Raw genomic sequence first — 24,174 nt, 5'->3', positions numbered from 1 at the left:
AATCTTTAATAAGGAAAGCACATAAAAGGATATAAAGCCTTTAAGGTGTCATGAACTAATGCTGTTAAAACATGCTTTTGTTGCTCTAAAACTTAATATGCTTGAAATATTAAAATTAAAATTGAGCCTTTAACAATATTAGAATCACGTGAAAACAAGGTGAGGCGGATAATCAGACTATATACACTAATTTATGATGCTATGTTCTTAAGGCTACAGCAGTAGAGAAAAATCTAAATAGAGAAAATAAACATTAAATTAACAACGTGTAAAGATGTCAGTCCCCATACATTATTTTATTCAAAATAATTTGATTCTGCCTGTGCACAAGCACCAAGAATACATGTACAGGGTACATCCACTCACTAATGATGAGAAAGAATACTTCCCAGCTTCCAAATTGCTTTCCGTTTTCTTCCCTTGAGGATCGAGCAGGGGCTATATTTGTTTAACAGTTGATGAAGACAGTGATTAAATAGAAATCAGACCAATGCCTTTCAGCCTCAAAGAAGGCAGCATTAAAAATGCTATCCAGCTACCAAATGAGAAAAATGATTTTATATGATCCATAATTATGTTTTCTCATGGTAACCATCTGCAAGATAACAGCACAAAATAAGTTAAATAATACTGAATTGACTGTCCTAATAAAGTCACATGTTCATCCTCTATTTTATCTAAACAAATATTTAAAGTTGATTCTCTGAGTTACTGTGAAATACAGCAGCATTATCATTCATCAAAGTATTTTTGTAGACAGTATTCAATATGGTTCTGACTGAAACGATAATCCATCTTTATTATTAAAGGAATTGTCAATGAGAAATTATGTGCATGTAAGGCTGCAACATTAAAATTAAATTTATTTCTGAAAAATATTGTTTATGTTTTCAGAGCTATACTTCAATATTCTGCTGTTAAAACTATTCCAGAAAAAGTGGCATTTTCTTCCTAATGCATTTACTTTCTTTGTTGAACATCTGAACTTCTGCAACACATGAAACCCCAAAGTTTTAGTTATCCCAAGATTGTAAAAAACAATGTTAAAATAGCTCGGTTGAGATTTTTTTTATTAACTGAATAAAAACATATAAAATTTAAAGAATTATTCAATTTTATAAATTATAATAATATCTAGGATGGCTGATAGGCATAAATTTAGGTGCAATGGATTAAAGGGGAATTAGAACCCTGGAACATTACAGCACAGAAAACAAGCCCTTTAGCCCTTCTAGTTTGTATATTGAAAATTAACCACTCAAAACAGAAGATTCAGTAGTTTTTGTTGAGAAAACAAATGAGTTAATAAAAGATTCACATTTGATATATTCCCTCAGTCCAGAAATGTTGCCAGTGTTCAGTGTTAATCAGCATTTTCTATTTTATCTTTTTCAGATTGACATCCTCTGTTAATATTGTTTTTTTTTGCTATTTGGTTGCTCAGAAGAGTGTGGATAGAATAAAGGTGTCAGGAAAGGATTGTGTATCAGTAAAAATAAAATGTGGATGCAAAAGTGAAATGTTAATTAAATTAACTATTATAATAAGTTGGACACTATTGATTATTGGCCAAGGGAAATATCTTCATAAAATTGCAGGAAGATTTTTTTTGTTCTAATATATAATTTTTCCTGCAGTTTTGCGCATTTCAGAAAGGGCTTTAGCTCTGAACAAGCAAACGATTTTACTTGAAAATTGTGTGTGAATATAGGTAAATTGATTCTCTTGCAAAATCTTCACCTTCACTCTCCCCCACCCCCACCTAGCTCCATCTAACATTTATTACTTCTTTGACTGCTTCCCACTATAACCCAGCTGCCTCTGTTTACCAACTCCACCTCTCTCCCTTCCCAACCTGGCTCCATTTGTCATTCATCCTTTGCTCTTTTTGTGTCCACCTATCATATCTTGTCTCCTGCCTCACCCCAACCATTTTCCTCTTTATGCTGACAATCTTCCCTCTTCACTCTTTTATGCAGGGTCGCGAAGCAAATGTCAACAATTTACTTGCCCCCGTAGATGCTGCTTAACCCACTGAGTTAATTCAGCAGTTTGCTTTTTTAAAAATTTAGATGGCAGCATTAACAGTCTTTTATGTCTCCAAACATTTCTTGCAATGTTAAGTGATATCATGTCTTATCTGACTAGAAAAAAATTAGATATGCTATTAACGATTCAAATATCAACTTCCAAAAGACGTGAGGGCTCATTTATGAATTATGATCATAACCTAAAGAATTAGGGTTTTTTAGATGCTCCTGCACTGTGCTGTCTGGTTCCAGGCTGGTGTCACTTGATTCCCATGCATTTTTTTTAACCTTGCTTAGTGGTCGGGGTTTGATTTATAAGGTTTTTTTCTTTTTATTGTTGGGGATTTTCTTTTTTTTTCCTTTTTTTCTTTCTTTTGATTTTGATAATATAGGTAACAGTTTTGTTCAACTGCAAATAACATAAATGCTAGCATAGCATTCGTTTTCTTCACTACCAATCCCACCTGGGCGTTAACTTTTAGATTTCTCTGTACAAGGATGCCAGGTCTCTTTGCGTCTCCAAAGATTGAATTTTCTCCCCATTCAGATAGTACTCTGCCTGTTTATTTCCACTGCCAAAATGTAGAACCGAACACTTCTCAACATTGTACTTCATCTGCCATATTTTTACCCAGTCTCCCGATCTGTCTATATCCTTCAGAAATTTTACAGTTTCTTTAAAAGTTCCTGCTCCACCACCTTTCTTAGTGTCATCCACAAATTTGGCCACAAAACCATTCATTCTACAATCCAAATCATTAATATAAATTGTAAACAGCAGTGGCCCCAAGACTGACCCCTGTGGAACACCACTTGTTATAGACATCCATCCTGAACAGGATACCTTATGTTGCACATTCAATAGCATATACTTTACATATTAAGAAAAATATATTAAAAAGAAAGAAAGAAACAAGGAGAGATTCATTGACAAAGGTGATGATGGTGTAAGGCAAAATGAAGGGGTGAAGGTATAATAAGGAAACAGAAAAACTTGAAAGAAATATAAATAGAAAAAGAAAAACTTCAAAGAAATATAAATAGAAAAAGAAAAACTTCAAAGAAATATAAATAGAAAAAGCAGCACCATTGTCAGAAATGATTGAACGACAAAAAGGCTGTAATTGTTCTAAACAGAGAGATCTGTTCAAGGAGCTGTCATGGTTTTCATCAGTATGGGGCAGTAGAATGAAATAGGTGATATCAGATTAACAATGTCAAGAGAATAAATGACAGGTGACCAGAATTTTGTTGCTCGAATGATAGGGTCACCTCTTGAACAGAGTTACATGATCTACTAATTGAAAGAAGAGTTGCATGTTTCCAGTTTCAAAATTCTCACAGTCAAATAAAATGGGGAAAGATACAATATGTTAAACATCGTTAATCAATTGCAAGCAATGTTGGGAGACACAAAAGACTGTTGATGCTGCAATCTAAATTAAAAAAAAACAAATTGCTGAATGAACTCAGTGGCAGCATCTACAGGGGCAAGTGAATTGTCGACATTTGCTTCAAGACCCTTCATAAAAGAGTGGAGATGGAAGATTGTCAGCATAAAGAGGAAAAGGATTGAGGTGAAGCAGGAGACAAGATGTATGTGTGTAGGTGGGGTATTGTCTTTCCATTTAATCAAATTTGTACATCTTGCTATCAATGCAAAAGATCAAATTCAGTTTTGAGTTGGAGTCAGTAAAACATCTTCTTGGAATGATCCGAATAAAGCAATTAAAGGGCAAGATTCTAATTTGACCTTGAGAAAGTTTGTAATATGTTTTTCCAATTTTTTTCTTAACTAGGGCAAGTCCAAAGCATGTGAATCAAAGAAGCACCAAATATTTTGATTGAGATTATTTAACTTTAGACATATATACTCTATGGACCACTTTAAATTGCAACAAACAATGTTGTGCACAAAAGGAGGTTGTATTAATCAGGTTACAAATAGAATCCCAAACCTCATCTAAAAATGCTAAATTCAATCCTGTTCCCAATCATTCCTAATCGTTCTTGATCTTAACTAGTGAGGCTATAGATTGATGAATATTTTTACCATTAATTATTTCTGAAGAGCAAACTGGTTTTATTAAAAATCATTATTTTAATTTTAATATACACTGTTTATTGAATATTTTATATTTATCCTCTGCTCCTGCCCCTGAATGTGTTCTTTTTTTAGATATAGAGAAGCCTTTTGATTGGGTGGAATGGGGTTATTTATTCATCACTTTGGAAAAATTGAATTTTGGACCATGTTTTAATAAATGCTTTAAATTATTATATTTTGTCCTACTGCCTCAATTCTTACTAATTCACAGCAATCAAAACTTTTTAATCTTCAGCGGTTTCTTGTCAGGGTTGTTCTTTAAGACCTTTGCTTTTTGACTTAGTAGCAGAACCTCTAGCAATTGCTTTTCGTGAATGTAAATATTTCATAGGGATATATAGGAATGGCTTTGAACTTAAGGTTTTCTTATTTGCAGATGATCTTTTGCTTTTTTATATGAAATCCAGATGTTTATTTACCAAGCAAATTACCTTTATTTTCACATATTACTCACAAGTTCACATTAAAGGAGCAGAAACAGGCCATTATGCCCCTTGAGAATGTTCCGTGACTCTACAGTAAGCAGAATTATGCTCATATCTAGTTCCAATTTCCAGCCTTTTCCCCATATCCCTTAATACCCTTACTAATGAGATACTTAACAATTTCCTGTTTAAATACTCTCAGTGATCTGGCCTCCACTACTTTGTGAGGCAGTGAGTTCCACAGATCCACGACCCTCTGACTAAATAAATTCTTTCTCCTCTCTGTTCTAATTGGATAACTAATTTTAAGTCTAGGACCCCTTGTCCTCAATTCACCCATCAAGGATAACATCTTATCCGCATTCACTCTATCAAAATCTTTCAATATTTGAAATGTCTCTATGAGATCCCCCCTCATTCTCCTATACTCCAACAAATACAACCCAAGAGCTGACAAATGCTCCCCATATGCCAGTCCTTGCATATCAGGAATCATCCTAGTAAATCTCCTCTGCACCCTCTCCAACAACATCACATCTTTTCTAAGATAGGATGTCCAAAACTATACATAGTACTCTAGATGGGGTCTCACCAGTGCCCCATAGAGTCTCATTAACACCTCTCTCTTACACACTGTACCTCTCAAAATGAATGCTAGCATAGCATTTGTTTTCTTCACTACCAATCCCACCTGGGCGTTAACTTTTAGATTTCTCTGTACAAGGATGCCAGGTCTCTTTGCATCTCCAAGGATTGAATTTTCTCCCCATCCAGATAGTACTCTGCCTGTTTATTTCCACTGCCAAAATGTAGAACCGAACACTTCTCAACATTGTACTTCATCTGCCATATTTTTACCCAGTCTCCCGATCTGTCTATATCCTTCAGAAATTTTACAGTTTCTTTAAAAGTTCCTGCTCCACCACCTTTCTTAGTGTCATCCACAAATTTGGCCACAAAACCATTCATTCTACAATCCAAATCATTAATATAAATTGTAAACAGCAGCGGCCCCAAGACTGACCCCTGTGGAACATCACTTGTTATAGACATCCATCCTGAACAGGATACCTTACAGGAACCCTTTGCTTTCTGCCTATCAGCCAATTTTCTATCCAATCTTCTTATTTATCAGCTTAACATGCGGCACCTTAACGAAAGCCTTTTGAAAATCTAAATATATTACATCCACAGCCTCCACTTTGTCTATCCTACCTGAGATTTCTTCAAAAAACTCTATTAGATTAGTCAGGCATGATCTACCCTTTTAAAAACCATGCTGACTAGGACCAATCCTGTCATGCATTTCCAGGTATTTCAAATTCATCCTTGAGGATTGGCTCTAATATCTTCCCAACCACCAATGTCTATAGTTTCCTTTTTTCTGTTTCTTACCTTTCTTGTACAACGGAACCACATTTGCAATCTTTCAATCCCCTGGAACCATGCCAGAGACTATTGATTTCTGGAAGACTGTCACCAATGGATCTACAATCTCCAAAGCCACCTCTTTCAAAATCTTATGGGTGTACCTCATCCAGTTCTGGAGATTTATCTATCTTTAATCCATTCAATTTACCTAGCACAATTTCTCTAGTAATCTTAATTGTATCCGACTCTACTCCTTGAAGCCTCTGTCTGTCAGGGATACTGCTAATGTCTTCCACAGTGAATACAGACATAAAATATTGATTTCATTCTTTTGCCCTATCTTTGTAACCCATTATAATTTCCCCAGCATTGTTTTCTATTGGTCCTATGTCAACATGTCTCTCTTTTATTCTTCATGTTTTTTTAAAAACTCAGTATATTTTTCTTTATTGTTTGACAATTTCCTTTCATAATTCATCTTTTCTTTCCTTATGACTTTATTTTTTTCTGTAAGATTCTAAGGAATCCCAATCCTCTGATTTCCCACTAATTTTAGCTTCCTTGTATGCCCTCCCCTTTGCTTTTATCTTGGCCTTAATTTCTTTTGTTAGCCACATTGGTACCATCTTTCCATTGACTAATTTCCTTTTACTTGGAATATATCTATCCTGCATACCTTTTATTATTTACAAAAATATCTTCCAACCCTGCCCTACTCCTCTGATTAGTTTGCTTTTCTAGTCAACCTGAGCCAGTTCTCTGAGTATAAATTAAATCTGCATTAAAGTGAACTATAAGTGGTTCGAAATCAAGATATTCTAATTTCCCTTTTAAGATTGTGAAGGATGAATTTACCTATCTTGATATTACAATTACTAGGAGTTGTAAACATCTTTTTAAGGAAAATGTTTCTGTATTATTTAATCAGGTTAAATTATTGTTATTGAGATGGTCATCTTTATTTATTTCCATTTTTGGACATTTTATCGAAATTTTGTATCTCTTCCAATCAATACCAATTTTTATCCCCAAATCCTTTTTTGATTTACTTGATTCACTTGTACCTTCCTACATATGGCAAGGAAAACACCCTCGCTTAAATAAAGTTCATCTTCATAAAACTAAAAGGAATGGTGGGTTGGCATTTCCTAATTTTAGATGTTATTATTGGGTGGTCAATATACATAATTTGTTTCTTTTATTACATTTTGATAAATCAATTGACTGCACTTCATAGGTAGAAATGGAACTGAATTTTACTAAAAGCACCTCTATGTTGGCAATTCAAATGAGATATAGTTTGAGAATATAGGCACAATTTAGAATGTTTTTTTGATTTTCAGAGTTTTTCTTTCCAGCCCTATTATATCTAACCACCTTTTTCAACCTTAATTACTAGATGCTGCTTTTAAGGACTGGCATAGATTAGGTATTAAATGTTTTAAAGACCTTTCTACTTGAAACAATTTTACTTCGTTTGAACATCTGATGGTAAAATTTAACTTATTAAACACTCATTTTTTTAATATTTACAAGTTAGACATTTGTTCAATCAAAGATACCTTACTTTCTGCAAATTGCTGAGGCAAATATTCTTGATTTACTTTTTGATTTACAGCTTTCTCATCGAGATTCAATATCAATTATTTATAATAATTTTCTGGACTCCCTGTTTAATTCTGTAACTCTTTAAGTTTTTCATTTATGATTAAAAGTCATGCATTTCATTGCTTCACCTACCACAAAGGCCACCTACCACCTACCACTAGGTTTTGTTTTAAGTTCAGAATTTTGTCACTTGCAGTAATTGTAGGTTTGCTTTCCAAAACCTTGATCACCTCTGTTTATCAGAATGATCTTTGCAAAGAGATCCATGAGAAATATTTCTGGGAATTTAACTAGCTCACAGGAAATAAAGAAAGCAACAAAAACAACAAACGCAAACACATGGTAACCTATGACCATGTCCTCCTTTGGAATGGCCACCCTTTTTTAAGAAATGAAGACAATAGCAGAACAACATAGCCAGAAAAATGTCAGAAAGGACAGCAAGTCCTGCATAGTGGCAGCCAACAGCGAGGATCAGTGTCCTCCTGCACTTTCTGGAATGGTGACTCAGGTAGTCAAATAAGCCAGAAATGTAGCATTGAACACTCAGTTTACTTTTGGACTGGAACTCTGTACAGTTTATTTTAATGTTGCAAGTCACCATTAAGTAAGTAGCTATTAAAATTACACTTTTGCCTCTCACATAATTTTTGATCAGTTGTTAAGAGATAAAACTTTCCCTATTTTATTTGTAGATTTGTCTGGCTTGCAATCAGAATTCTGAAACTAAATCCCAGTCATGTTCTCTTAATATATTAACCATAATTGCTGTAAAATATACTAATGACAGAAGTAAAGAACCCCATATATTAAAAAAAAAATCCCAGTACTTGTCCAAATGTTAGGTCATTTGGAGTTGGGTATTATATTTACAAACCCTCTGATTCTTCTATTTTAAATGTAGACATACAGCACAGTAACAGGCCCTACCAGCCAATGAACCCATGGTCCTCAAATACACAAATTAATCTACAGCCCCCATAGGTTTTAAAGGGTGGGAGGAAACTGGAGCACCTGGATGAAACCCACACAGACATGGGGAGAATGTACAAACTCCTTACACACAATGAATTTGGACCACTTTTCAATTTAATATGAAGATCACAAACTGCAAATGCTGGAAGTCTGAAATACAAACAGAAAATGCTGGAACATTCAGCAAGTTGAGCAACATCGGTGGAAAGGGAAATAGAGTTAGTGTTTCAAATCAAAAACCTTAAACAGAGCTGGGAAAGAGATAAAGGATGTTCGTTTTAAGTTGCAGAGGGAGCAGGTGAGGGATGGATAAAATGAAGGGAATATTTCTGGTGAGCCCATGGTTGCTACGCACTGAGCTGTTGATAGGTTTAGGTTTAAGAGGAGTAAGAGAAAGAGAATGCAAAAGAACGTGCAAATATTTGAAATGCAATTGCTCAGGATTACAAGCAATGTTAGTAAAGGAAGGAGAAGTGAGTAAATTTACATGCAGATAACTTCCAGTAGAGTTGGCCAACTCCAATAAGAGAGAAGTTGAGTTACCTAAAAATGCTGTTTCAATTCATTCTGATGGACTCCAGTTACACTAGTTGGTTTCATGTGTTGCAAGAGACCATATTCCTCATAGCTTAGTACATGATTCAGAGCACAACCATCTTTGACAGGGGTAGTGGCAGGAGGTGGGATTAATCTCTTCTAGGGAAGCTCTTGGTGTACAATAAGATCTTTAGCTTAGCTGATGGCCAGATCCTTTGTGGGTCATAATAATGTATGCAAAACATTACAAAGGGCACTGTTGGAGCAATCAGAGAGTTTTGTGCATCCCATTATACAAAAAAACAATCAGGATTAAATATGCAAAAATAACCAACAGTATATAAGAAGGTTGAGCTGGACATCTGGAGATGCATTTGCATGAAACAGAGAAGATAAATGGGAAATCTAAATAAAATGATCAAAACTTTAGAGAAGTTTGTGGAGAGTGTCATGCAAGCAAATAAATAAAGATGGCATAAAAATAATCACAATTAATATTTTCCTTTGAATATCAAAGTCCCAAAGCACATAAGGGGTGTTGGCATCATTGTTGAGCAATTATAAAATTATGTTTGAAGTTAATCATCACGAGCAAAAATGAACAAAAATGTTAGAAATGGAGAATCAATTGTAAAACTAGCTTTGAATAAATCTGAAATGATATTAGTTGTGCACAAGCCTAAAAAAGAAGGCCAAGATGCATCTGTAATGTTCTAATTGATATTCCAATTCCAACATGAAAATCATCGAATTTCCCATTGAATAGTCTGGCCTGCCACTCTCTGTCCTGAACTCAGTTTTTTTTCTCTATTAAACAGTGAGGAGCCTTAAAACTTGTGTAAATAAAATCAAATTACTATATACCTAATGGCTGACAGCTGAGAATTGAGTGAAAATGAATTGCATTTCAGCTCTCAGAAAATATAAAGTACCATGACAACACCATTCACCAATCTTGAACATATCCCATAGTCCTCAGTGGTATGCAGAATAGCTTTTTAACTGAATGTTCTTCTAGCCATGATTATTTGTAATGTTCAATGATCACTGGCCTTCAAATGGAGTGAGATACTCAGTAGCGTATTAACAGTCTTGCTGAAACTGTCATATGGGAAAATATGGTGTTAAATGTGAATAGATAGAAATCAGAGCTTGTTTTATTATATAACTTCTGTGAACATATCCTGGCTAACACAGTTAAAATACGATCGCAAATACTAGTATGCCATGTATGCCCTGAGGGCTTTTGAAACCTGAATTTCTCCCCTCCAGGGGTATGGCTGAATGCATCGCTAATTCGTGAAATGCTCATCAGCAAAGTTATACTTCAGGTTTTCAGAAATCTTCAGCAAACAGGCATAGATAAAAATGTATAATCGTAACTGCTGATCAGATTTACCTGCTTAAATCCTCGACAACTGAGATGGCATTTTTATGCATCCATAAGTCTTGAAAGATGTCAGTTCCTAACCATGTCTGTGAATTTTTATTTCAAATCTCCCATAGCATGGCCACTGCCAAGGCACCCATTGTAAGTTTTTTCTGAAGTGGTTAAAATGGCATTGTGCTCAATAGAACTCTCTGTGGACAATAGGAAAGCTATACAGATTGAGAATCAGCCTCCAGGATGATCTTCAATAGGGAACAAAAGATAGAACATTCAGTGTGAGTAACCTTTTAAATCCTATAGTCATAATCAGAGAAATGAAAACCTAACTGTGTAATGACATGATCCACTTTCCTGACAGCAATGGTCTGGAAAATTGAATGACATTATTAGTGTTGTGTATGCACTCACACAACTAAGACTCGGAGAAGTGATGCTTTCTCATCCTTTACTTATATTAGACTAACATGGCTACTGACACACTGGGTTATATATATATATATGGATGTGGGCATCATGATGTCCAGCAGAGGGTGGGCTTATTCCCAACACTCTTCCCCCCCACCCCCCACATGCAGTAAATAATTGGGTCCCTTCGAACTAATAAGATTACATTGGACCCAAGACTACAAATGAGAATTAGAATACATCTCAAGAGTAATTATAATTATAAAAGGGAAAGTATTTAATAATATTCAGGGCACATAGTCCTTAAAGCATTCAGGTGGTCTTCTTTCTTTTTTGTACCACCTCAGCATGGTTTGCTGTCCCGGTGTTTGCTCAGGACCCGTAGATAGTCGGGTCAGCGATCGAGTCAGCAGTGACTGCCCTTCTTCACTGCCCTCCCGGCTGCATGTCTCAGTCACTGGACTTCTCACAGGATTGCTCGGATCTGCGACCATCTCGGCCCCCCCCTCACTCGGTCAGAGGGGTGGGATGGTCGGGGAAGGCCACGGCAGGTCTGGTTCCAGCTCTTCCAATTGATGAGGCAGTTCATGGACCTTAGTGTCAGTCAATGCTTGTAATTGGCCAATGTGTTGCTTCCATAATCTGTCCCCCCACTAGAAGAGTACGAGCAGGGGCTTAATTGTTTTAAGATTACTCCTACCACCCATGGGTTTTTACACTGTGTTTAATCTTGTGGCAATGCTATGTTTTGCAATCTGAGACCCAGATCTGGATGAACTGTGGACAGCCTGGTCCACAGGCTGTGGTCAAACATTAGTTCTGCTGGAGTGCGTTTTGTGGTAGAATGCAGAGTGTTTCAGTACCCAATAGGAAATCTGTGATTTTGTGTGTCCAGGAGGCATTTAGAAGTTTCATGGTTTTCATTGCTTTTTTGAACGTTTGTACAAAACGTTTTGCCTCCCCATAAGTGCTTGGGTGATAGGGTGCAGACAAAATATGTCTGTTATTGTTGTCGCACATAAATTTAAAAAAATGTTCTGATGTAAATTAAGGCCCATTGTCCATAACTAATTCATGAGGCAATCCATAAGTGGCAAAGAGAACTCATAGATAGTCAATCATGGGATCTGCTTTGGTGTTTTTCAGCTGTGAAACTACTGGCCATTTGGAGTGTCTATCCACAGCTATTAGGAAAGTCTCACCCACGAATGGTCCAGCGAAGTCTACATGAATCTGATGCCTGGATTTGGATGGCCATTTCCATGGGTTAGGTTCGGCTTGCGGCATTTTTGACTGCATTGACTGACATACTTTGCATTCTCTTACTGCTGTTTCAATGTCTCAGTCTGTGGAAGGCCACCAGACATGCCAGTGTTTTCATTTGTACCATTCCTGGATGGTTGTGGTGCAGTTTGTCATTTTGCTGGAATAATTGTACAGTACCCCATAGTTAACATCCCTCTTCTACTTATAGTTCATGGCGGCGAGTGTGGTATGGTTTTAGGTCTTCTGGATTGACTTCAGATTTGGTCACCCATTAAGGTTGAAGTATAGGATCTTGCTTAATGTCACCTCTTTTCAGGTTTCCTTTGCGATCATCTGGGCTGTAATGGGAAGTTGTTGAAGTTGTTCGTGGTTGATGGCTGCTGCCTCTACTGTCCATTTAATAATTTCTTCTCATTGCTCTGTCTCGGGTAGCGACATGTATGATAAGGCATCTGCATGGCTGTTGAGTGTTCCTGGTTTATGTTTTATATCATAGTCATATGCCACTAGTAGCATGGCCCATCTTTGAATTCTGGCTGCAGCTAATACTGGTATACTTTTGTGTGGCCCCAGGATTAAACTAAGAGGCTTGATGTCTGTGATCAGGATGAATTTTTTTCTGTAAAGATATTGGTGGAAATTTTTTACACCAAAAATTATTGCCAATCCTTTTTTTTCTAGTTGGGCATAGTTGTTCGTGGTTAATGTTTGTGAAGCAAATGCTACTGGTTGCTTACCTTTTACATGTGATTTGTAGTAGTACCTCTCCTAGTCCCACTGGTGAAGCATCCACGACTAGTGTAATTTCTTTACTAGGGTCTTTGTGGATCAACAACTTATTTGTTGACATTAGTATTTCCTTTAGTTGATCGACTGTGTTTTTAGTTTCTGTGTTCCAATACCAAATTTGATCTTTCTTGCGTAATTGGTTCAGCGGGCTGCATAGTGTAGACATATTAGGGATATGTTTTTGGTAGTGATTAACAAGTCAGAGGATGGACTGTAATTCCGATTTGTTGGTTGGGTATGGGGCCTTTCAAATTGCTTCTGTTCCTGCTGGATTTATTGACTCCCACTCATTGTCGATTGTAAACCCAAGATATGTTACTGAGGGCAGCATGAAGACATGTTTGTCTTTTTGTAATTGTATATTAGCCTGTTGTAGTCTGGTAAAAACCTTTTCAAGGTTTTGTAAGTGCTCACTGTTGTTTCGGCCCGTGATGATGATATCATCTAGGTAACCCCCAACTGAGAGTCCATGTAGTAATTTGTCCATTGTTTCTTGAAACATCACAGGTGTTGCTGAACTTCTGTAAGGCCCGTGTGTATCAGTGAATAGTCCCAGATGGGTATTGATTGTCACATGTTCCCTTAATTTTTTTTGTTTAATTCTATCTGTTGATATGCTTGTGACAAATCTAGTTTTGTGAATTTTTACCCTCTGTTTAGTGCTTGGAATAATTCTTCTGCCTTGGTCTTTTGAGTGATGGATTTATGGTGATTTTTGTAATCACCGCAAATGCTAATTTCACCGTTTGCTTTTCGTACGGCTACAATGGGCATTGCCCAATCACAGTATTGTATTGGTTCTAATATACCTTCATGTTTTAGTCTGTTTAAATCAACCTCAATTTCCCTTTCATAGCAAATGGGACTCTTCTGGTTTTGAAGAATATTGGTTCTGCATTATCTTTTAATTGCAGTTTGGCTTGAATACCTTTGATTTTCCCCAATTCTTGTTGGAAAACCACTGCATGGTTGTTGAGAATTTGGTCTAGTTCTGGCTGGGAGGTGTCCATTTGGTTTACATTTAGCATTGAATGAATTTCCAGCCAGTCTAGGAGAATGTGTTGTAGCCAGTTTCTTCCAAAGAGTGCTGGTCCCCGGGTATCTTCGACGTAGAGAAAGAGTGTTTTTGGTTGCTGTTGTTTGTATTGTACTAGGACCGTAAATTTTCCAAACACTTTGATTCTGTCGCCTGTAACAGATCTTAGAGTTATTTCAGTTGTTTTTACCGGGAGGCGTGGTAGCAAGTGTTCCTTTACATGTAACGGCATTAGGGACACCTCTGACCCTGTGTTTAACTCCATCTTCAGGTGTGTCCATTTATTTTTAGTTGAAAGATTGCTGTGTTTCCTCCGTTTATTCCTCGGATGTGTAATATCTCAGGAGCTGAAATTTCAGGAGCTTGAAGGTCAGCCGTTGGGTTGTTATCATCATCGTTGCTAGGTTCCCTCTCTCTCTCTCTGCAATTGTTTTGACTTTAGCTGCCTGTTTATTTGCAGGCCACCTGTGCTTTAGAAGAGAACATTTAGCTTTGATATGTCTTTCTGTTTTGCAATGGTTGCATTTAGAATTTTTGAAGAAACAGTTTTCTGGTCGATGGTTGTATTTCCCACAACAGAATCATTGTTGGTGGGAAGACCTTCCAACCAAGTTTTTAACTGCCATTTCAGAGCTGCAGGCAGTTCTGTATGCAATCTTGATCCATTCCTTATAATTTTTACCTTGCTTGGTGATTTGCCAGCCCCATCACTAATCTGTCTCGCAGTGCCTGATTTAGAAACTGCTTGAAATGACAGTGTTCCGCAGTTTGTGCAATAGTATTCATTTACTGTTTCTCCTGGTCCTTGTCTCCTTTCATAGAATCATTGCCTTTCTGTCGTAACTGGTGGTTTGGATCTTAAATGGTTCCTTAGAGCTATTCATAATTTGTTGAATGTCTTCGTCCCTGGATCCTCTGGGGACAGCAAAGGAGGTCTAATGTTTTTCGATCCATTATACTGAGGACAAGGGCACATTTGTGGTTTACTGGACCTTCCACAATATTGTGGGCTACACAGTAGTAGTTAAACTGTTCTACATAGTTATCCCAACTTTCTTCTACTTCGTTGAATTCCCCGAACTTTCCTTCCACAGCTTGGCACGCTTTCACCTTGATCTTTTGGCGGAAATTTGTTTTGTGGTGTCAGGACAACAATCTTGCTTTCAATTTCAATAAGATTCCAGCTGCATTGAATTCGCCCATCGTTATTGAATGAAGATCTACTGGGACCAATGCCTGAAGAGGGCGCACAAAATCAGTGAACCGGTGCGGACTCGAAAGGCCAACATGGCCTGTTTCCGCTCCGTAAATGGTTATATGGTTATATGGTTATATGGGATTGTTAGGTAGCCATTTCCCACCTTTCTTCTCTTGTTTTCCTTCTCACGGTTGATGGATGGAGTATGTGTAGGGTTCATATCCCATCAGTTTCATTTTAAGGATTTTATGGTATATCCGGCATATAAGTCGACCCCCAAAGGTCGTATAGCTGAGATGGGCCATTGACTGCGTATACGTTGACTCCCAAAGATCGCATGGATTGATCTGCTGGGCATTGGCTGTAGGTGATTGCTATCATGGAGGGTCCATCGACTCAACACAATTTGCGACAAAATTATGAAGTGAATTTTAAATTGAAAGTGATAGAAATGGCCAAGAAAACCAACAACTGCACTGCTGCAAGAAAACTTGATGTGTTTGAGAAGTTGGTTAGAGATTGGAGGAAGAAAGAAGAAGCTTTAAGAAAAATACCAAAAAGGCAATGTTCTTTGAGAAAAGGAATCACTCATGGCCAGAGTTGGAAAATCACGCTGCAGAATGGGTACGTGAACAGAGGCAAGATTGCTACATAGTCACCCAAAATAAAATAAGAACATCTGCACTGTAGTGGGCAAAGTCACACCCAGACCTCAGTAATGATTTTGAGGCTGGTGCAACCGTTTCATGAACAGAAAAAAATCTGGTATTACGCTAAAAAGCAAAAATTGCACAGAAACTACCAAAAGATCTTGATCATAAATTGTAAATTTTCACCAGTGTCATGGATGAAAACCCCTTGACTGGCAATAGAAGAGTGGAATTGGAAAGGTGTTAAAACTATGTAAACCAGAAGTACAGGCCATGAAAGGACCAGGTTTACAAGGTGTTATCGTGTATGGCTGACCCATGGTAATGTTAAGACCCATGGTAATCTTCAAATGCAAAATTAAACAGAAAATGAAATTCCCTGCAGGTATTTTTGTACATTTTCATGAAAAAGGATGGATAGATGAAAATGGTGTGAAACTATGGATAAACAATGGGTGGAACAGGCAGCCAGGTGGTTTATGCAAAGAAGGGAGGTTGCTAGTCTGGGATAGGTTTTGTAGCCACTTAGCTGAGAACACTAAAAGTACATAATACTTACATGGCGGTTATCCTTGGTGGTTTGACGTCTATATTGCACCCTCTTGATGTCTGCTTGAACAAGCCATATGCGCAAGGATGTCGAGTGCAGAAAAGTCATTTACAAAAGGCAGGGCAATGCATGCTGCATCACTTGATGGCGCTGTTTAACTTGGTGCACAAAGCATGGGACAAAGTCAAAGTAGAGACTGTGATAAAATCGTTCGAAAAGTGTAGAATCTCTTGTGCAATTAATAGCGCAGAAGATCATTTATTGTGGGACACTCACTACAAAGTTGAAACTGCCTCATCAGATACAGACTGGGACCCATATGATGACTGTTTAAACAGTGAAAATATGGATGTGCTTGCTGCCATTTTTGCCTCAGACAATGATAGGGAGAGTGAGGGACAAAATTGGACCCATAGAAAAACAGAAGGGTCAACTCTGTGTGGAGCCTCACAAAATGGGGGAGATCTTAAATAGATGTTTTGCATCAGTATTTATACAGGAAACTGGAATAGTGAATAAGGATGGAAGGGAAACGAATAGAAGTGTCATGGAAGATATGGAGTTTTAGGAGAAGGAGGTGCTTGCTGCCTTGCAACAAACAAATTTAGACAAATGCTCTGGACCAGATATGATATTCCTCTGTATGCTAAAGGAGACAAGTGCTGAAATTGCAGGGGCCCTGATGGATATATTCAAAATGTCCTTAGTCATGGGGAGGTGTCAGAAGATTGGAGGGTGGCTCATGTTGTCCTGCTGTTTAAGAAGGGCTCCAAGAGTAAACCAGACAATAATTGCCAGTGAGCCTGACATCAGTAGCAAGTAAATTTTTTGAAGGATTTCTGAGAGATAGGAGATATAGTTATTAGGACCATCATCAGGTGATTAAGAACAGTCAACACGGATTTGTGCATGGTGAGTCGTGTTTAACAATTCTTGTAGAATTTTTTGAGGAAGTTACCAGGAAGGTTGGTGAGGGAAAGGCCTTGGATGTTGTCTATATGGACTTTAGTGAGGGTTTTGTCAAGGTTCCACATGAGAGGTTGTTTCAGAAGGTTAAGACACTACGTATATGTGGAGAGGTTGCAAACTGGATTCAAAATTGGCTTGGTGGAAGAAAACAGAGAGTGGTGGTGGATGGTTGTTTCTCAGACTGGAGGTCTGTGTTGAGTGGTGTGCCTCAGGGTTATGTGTTGGGGCGATTATTGATATCTATATAAATGATCTAGATGATAACATGGTGAATTGGATCAGCAAGTTTGCTGATGACACAAAGATAGAAGGCATCGTGGACTGTGAGGAATATTTTCAAAGCTTGCAGAGGGTTCTGGACCAGCTGGGAAATTGGGCCAGTAAATGGCTGATGGAATTTAATGCAGATATGCCTAAAGCACTATTGTATATATTTGCATGCTATATGTAAATGTCATGACCTTTCCTGGTTAACATTGGCTAGCTCATGACTCCTCCCCGTTTCTTCCCCATAAAGGCTGTCATGCCACAAGCCTACCCCAGTTCAAGTCCAGGTCAGTGTGAGTGACCAACACAGGGATGCTGCCCATCTCTTGTAATTAAAAGTCTTCAGTTTTGGCAACTTCAGTCTTTGTGTAATTGATTGTGCATCAGCAGATAAGTGTGAGGTGTTGCACTTTGAAAAAGCGAATCAGGGTAGTAAATGGTAGGCCATTGAGGAGCGCAGAGGAGCAGAGAGATCTGGGAATACATATACGTTGTTCCCTGAAGGTGGCTTTTGGCATCTTAGCCTATATAAATCAAAGTATTGAGTATAGAAGTTGGAATGTAATGTTGATGTTATTCAAGTCAATGGTGAGACCACACTTAGAATATTATGTGCAGTTCTGATCGCCCAGAAGCAGGAAAGATACCATAAGATTGAAAGAGTGCAGAGAACATTTACTAAGATGTTGCCGTGTCTTCAGAAGTTGAGTTACCGGGAAAGATTGAACAGGTTAAAACTATACTCCTTGGAAAGAAGAAGAATCAAGGGAGACTTGATAGAAGTTTATAAGATTATGAGGGGTATCGAAGAGTAGATGTGAGTAGGATGTTTCAACTTAGATTGGGAGAGATAAATACGAGAGGTCATAGCTTTAGGCTGATAGGGGAGAGATATAAGGGGAACATTAGGGGAATCTTTATCATTCAGAGAGTGGGAGGACTGTAAATGTAGTAAATGCAGATTCAATTTTGAGTTTTAAAAATAAATTGGATAAATACATGGATAGGAGTGGTCTGGAGGGTTATGAAATGAGAGTAGGTCAGTGGGACTAGCTAGTTTTATTGTTTGGCACAGACCAGAAGTGTTGAGTGCCCTGTTTTTCTGTGCTGTAATGTTCTATTGTTCTATGGTTCTAAATGTGTTGTTTTTTTCAGATGATAATAGTAATTTTGAAGGGTGCTAATTGTGTTAAAATCTGTCGCAGATGGGGTTTTTTTTGGTTTTTCAAGGATCGACTGAATCTGCTTTACATAGGTCTATTTGTACGCCAAATTGTTTTTTTCATGGGTCGACTTATCCGCCAAATCGGCATGGATTGAATTTTGAGCTGAAGTTAATGCATCAAATGTATATCCGGTGGATAAATCAACCCCTCCCCCCTTTTTTTTTGAGAGAATTGTTTTGGGTTTCATGACTCGACTTATATGCCAAAATACATCATCAGTGAATCACAATTGTAATTGCCCAGTTAAATTTCCCTGGAGACATAATATGACATAGAGAGAATTAATTTTCAGGTGTTGATAAAAGCAACAGGTTGTGACTGAATTTCCAGACAAATACATCGTGGTATGGCTAATGTGTTTTACACTTGAAATTGTATTATGCACCCATCATTCAAAAGCACCACTTATTCACTTGGACTTTTAAAAAATTGAAAAACTATCATGGTGACGGATTGAACATATTATATCATATTTAGTTTTTAATTCCCAGTCGAGTGGTAACAATCTTAGATCGATGTGGAACATAATGCGTTTCAAATTTCACATCATAGACTTGAGCAAGCAATCAATGTTGATACATCAATGTACCAGATCCCTGCTGGCAGCCCATGGGGTAACTGCTTCTATTAGCTGCCTCCTAACCTTTATAATTTTTTGAGCTTCTATATCTTTTTTCAGTTACTTTTTTCCTTTTGGTTATTTCATTCTTAAAATTCTTTTTAAGTAAGTTGAATATAGCTACATGAAAAGCTAAGGCTGGAAAGAAAAAAGAAACCTCCACCTTTGGAGAATCAATCTCTACTATTCTGGAGTATATTAAAGACTTGAGGAAGGATGTTAAAGAATCTAAAAATGAGGGAAAATATATCAAAGCATCTATTGCTCAAGTTGCCAATAAACTAGATGTGTTACAGGTTTTTATTGTAATTCACGATACCAAAATTAAGGATCTGGAAGCTTCAGCTGAATTTCTAGAAGCCAAACTTCGGGGCTTGCACTATGTTAAACAGATTTAATGTTATTTTACTGAAGAAAGACACGGATTTGGTGGCTGCGAGCAGAATAAACAATTTTAAAATTATCAGATAAAAAGAAGAAACTGAATCTTGGCTACCTTTCCAAGTTCTTTGCTGAGTTTCGCTGCAAGGTGTTTGGTCAAGATTTGCTGCCTACAGTACCAGAAGTCAACAGAGTGTATAGATTGCTCATTCCCAAACCAGCTCCCGGTGGCAAGCCTCGCTCAATTATTCTCTGCCTACATCATTTTCAGATTAAAGACCAACATATACAGGAATCCTGGCGTAGAAGGATGTTGGCGTATCATTCAGATCATTGGTGATTGCCACATGGAGGTCATGAAGGAACTTATTCAGTATGAAAAAATTATATATCGCTTAATCTCACAAGGCATGCAGCAAGCAAAAAAAACCACACAGAGTCGAAAGTGAGTTGAACCAACTGACTTTAATAGAACTCTCGTGTGCACTTAAATCCCTCGGAACTCGATGATGCTTCCGGCTCCTGCGACCTTTATGACATCAGCTTATGGATTTGCCCCGCACCCAGAGCTCTCTCAGTCAGATCTGCTGTGGACTTGGCTGTGACTCCATGAGCAGGTTCGCCTGTCGCGTGGATGAACCACCACATGACCCTCCTCCCAGATCCGGCGTTAGGAGTGTGGAGTCCATGGCCAACACCTCTTTAGTCTGCTTGGGTGATTGACCTCGTCAGCATAGGAGTAGCACAGTCACAGGGTGTTCCAGGTCTAGGTGCATCATCATGAGGTGGTCAGTGGTGAATGGCCGCGAACGTCAATGACACATGTGGTTCTGTTCTGACACACCACTTGTATGGCCACTGGAGTGGACTCTGGTGGATGCCCCTGCGGATAAAGACATAGTCGCAGTCCCTGAGGCCCTTGGGGACAAAAGAAGGTGATGGGCCATGGCATGAGGTTGGGACAGGAGCTAGTGTTCCTACCTTCTCTCGGAATCTTGTGAGCTCTGCTGTGCCATGGGCCACTGGCACAAACTCGCCTGGAACCGTCAGTAAGGTGCCATATACCAATTCTGCCGACGACATGGCTAAGCCTTCTTTAGGAGCTGTGCAGATGCAAAGAAGTTTATGGGAGCTCATCCACCCAATCCAGAACTCGAAAGCACGCCATTAGGGCTGACTTCAGGTGTCAGTGAAAATGCTCTATCACGCTGTTGGACTGTGGATGGTAGGCTGTGGTGTGATGCAGCTGGGTCCCAAGTAGCTGTGCCAGCACTGACTATAGGCTGGACGTGAACTGTGACCTCACTCCCACCTTTCTGAGGAGATATTGGCAGGCAGGATGAAATGTGCAACCCAGTTTGCAATGAGGAGTCTGGCGCAGGACTCCATGGGCATGTCAGAGAGTGGTACAGCTTCTGGCCACCTGATGGCCAAGTCGACCATGGCGAACAGGTACATTGCTCCCCCAGGAGACTGACAATGTCCACAAGGACATGCTCAAACCTCCTGGAAGGGTTGAAAGGGGGCCTTCATGTGCCTTTGGACTTTGGAGGTCTGGCAGTGTATGCATGTGCTAGCCCATTGCCCGACCTGCTTGTATAGTGCGTCAAAAATGCAATGCTTCCAAGCAGCTGGAACAATGGACCAGGGTTGGCCAGTGAACATGTTGGCCAGTTTCCTGCCTGTTGGGCCGATGAGTATATCTTCAAGTTGCAGGCCCAAGACTATGGTGAGGTAGGCCAGCATCTCTTTGTCCAGCTGCTGTGCCTCGGCAAGTGACACGAAATCCAACCCTGGGGACAGGGAATGCACTGAGTGGATCGAGGTGTGAGTCAGTGCGTCGGCCATGATGTTGTTTTTCTCAGAGATGTGTTTGACGGTGGTGGTGTACTCTGAGAGGTATGACAGGTGTCGTTGCTGTCATGCCAACAAACACTTTGGTGAATGCGAAGGTGAGGGTTTGTGGTCTGTGAAGACTGTGAACTCCTTCCCCTCTAAGAAATACCGAAAATGCTGGATGGCAAGGTAGAGGGCTAGCTGCTCCCTGTCGAAGGCATTATATTTCAGCTCCAGGTGCCGGCTGAAGAATGTGAGTGATTTCCACTGACTCAATTAGTTATTGCAGCATGCCGTTGACTGGTGAGTTGGAAACCTCAACTATGAGGGCTGTGGGCACATCCATCCACAGGTGTACTAGGAGGATGGTGTTTGCAAGGGTGTCCTTGGCCTGCTTGAAAGCCACTGCTGATTACGTATCCCAGGTGATTTCTTTGGCCTTGCCAGATATCAGGCTGCTGTCATTCAGTGGTAAAAGTTGATCATGCCCATGAACTCCTGTAGGCACTTGACTGTACTGAGCCTGGCAAACTGGTGTATGGCCTTGACTTTCTCCAGCAAGGGAACCGCTCCATGCTGGTCAATGAGGTACTCAAGGAATTCAATGGCCAGCAGCCCAAACTGGCATTTCATGGGATTGATGGCCAGGTGTAATTCACTCAGGTGGCAGCAGAGTTAGCGCAGGTGCATCAAATGCTCTTGGTGCGAGCAGCTGGCGATCAGGATACCATCTAAGTAGATGAAAATGAAATCCAAGCCATTTCCCATTGAGTCCATGAGCCGCTGGAATGTCTGTGCCATGTTCTTGAGTTTGAAAGGCATCCGCAGGAACTCAAATAGGCTGAATGGGGTGATGAATGCTGTCTTGTGGACGGGAATCTGGTGATACCCACGGACCAGGTCGACCTTGGAGAAGATGCATGCCCTATGCAAATTGGCTGTAAAGTTCTGAATGGGGAGCACTGGGTAGCATCAGCCATGGTGGCATCGTTGAGCCTCCTTTAGTTGCTGCATGGCCGCCATCCTCCAACCGAGTTGGGCATCATGTGCAGCAGAGAGGCCCATGGGCTGTCTGAGTGCTGGATGATCCCCATCTCCTCCATTTTCCTGAACTCCTCCTTGGAGAGATGGAGTTTGTCAGTCAGGAGCCTGCCTGCTCAGGTGTGCAGTGGTGGTCCTTGATTGGGGATGTGGTGCTGTACACCATGCTTAGGGGTGTCTGTGGAGAACTGCAGTGTAATAATGATCGGGAACTCCGCTAGTATTCAGGCAAATTCATTGCCTGATAAAATCACAGAGTCCATTGTGGGGCCTGTAACTTGGCTTCACTGAGTGAGAAGGTATAAAAGATCTTGGCATTCACAAGACTCCGTCCCTTGCAGTCCATTAAGAGCCAGTGCGTCCAGAGGAAATCTGCACCCAATAAAGGCTGTGACAACTGCTGCCAACATAAACCAGGTGAAACAGCTGGAACTGAACTGTAGTGGGATCGTTTGCATACCGTATGTGTGAATACTGCTGTTGTTGGCAGCGGTGAGTACCAATCCTGACTTCCTGGCACAGGGGGGCAAGACGCTAACCTCCACCTCTGAAACTTTCATCCATAATGTTGGTCCCATAATTAAAGGAGACTATCATGGTGGTCAGCTGCTGTAGCCATTAGTGACAGCTGGCCCCAGCATTGCCCAGAAAAGAACAGGGTGGGCAGCAACAGTAGCTTCTAAACCCCACTTTTGGAGGTAAAAACATCAACGATCCGAATTGGGATTGTTCCCTGCTGTGAGCGTCACTGGCTTCATTTGGTGACATGGGGAAGGCCCGGACCTTAGAGTGTGATGCAGCAACTTGGTCGATGGAGGACCCACCATTGTGCTTGGTTTGCCACAGGATATCTGCGCGGGCTGCTACTTTGCATGGGTCACTGATATCATGATCTGCGATGAGGCGGTAAATATCTTCTGGTATCTGCTCCAGAAAGTCTTGTTAAAACAGTGAACATAGCTTATGGCCATCTGATAGTGCAAGCATCACATTCGTTACGACCAATGGCACACAGTCACCCAGACCATCCATGTGGAGCAACTGCACTACACGCTCATCTCTAAGAATACTTTCCATTAGTTTACCGACCACCAACGTTAAACTTACTGGCCTATAATTGCGGGGCCTACACCTAGAACCCTTTTTAAATAGAGGAACCACGTTAGTGACACGTCAATCCTGCAGCACCATTCCCCCATCTAGTGACATTTGAAAAATCACAGTCAGAGTCTCCAATATTTCCTCCTTGACTTCCCTCAAGGTCCTGGGAAAAATCCCGTTGGGACCCAGAGACTTATCCACCTTAATATGCCTCAAAAGTTCCAACACCCACTCTTTTCTAATCCCTACATTTTCCATAATCACCCCTTTGGCTTCTCTTATCCTGCATGATTCCATATCCTTTTCCCTTATGAATACCGAAGAGAAGAACTCGTTCACTATCTCCCCATCTCATTCGGCTCCACACACAGTTGTCCGCTCTGATTTTCTAAGGGAC

At 39.5% G+C, this 24,174-nt stretch overlaps 1 long non-coding RNA gene across 1 annotated transcript; it reads right to left on the bottom strand.

Annotated features, from left to right (window-relative positions):
• Positions 1–23,507, bottom strand: LOC138755624 (uncharacterized). Its single transcript, XR_011352430.1, has 4 exons — positions 19,915–23,507; positions 16,347–16,495; positions 10,453–10,685; positions 1–595 (listed from the first exon to the last, which is right to left on the bottom strand). It is a non-coding gene; the product is annotated as an uncharacterized lncRNA (long non-coding RNA).
• Between the last annotated feature and the right edge of the window lie 667 nt (positions 23,508–24,174).

This window comes from Narcine bancroftii, chromosome 2 (assembly GCF_036971445.1).
Source record: "Narcine bancroftii isolate sNarBan1 chromosome 2, sNarBan1.hap1, whole genome shotgun sequence".
Classification (NCBI taxonomy): domain Eukaryota; kingdom Metazoa; phylum Chordata; class Chondrichthyes; order Torpediniformes; family Narcinidae; genus Narcine; species Narcine bancroftii.
Note: the sequence above shows the minus strand (reverse complement) of the source record. Positions and strands in the feature narration are given on the sequence as shown.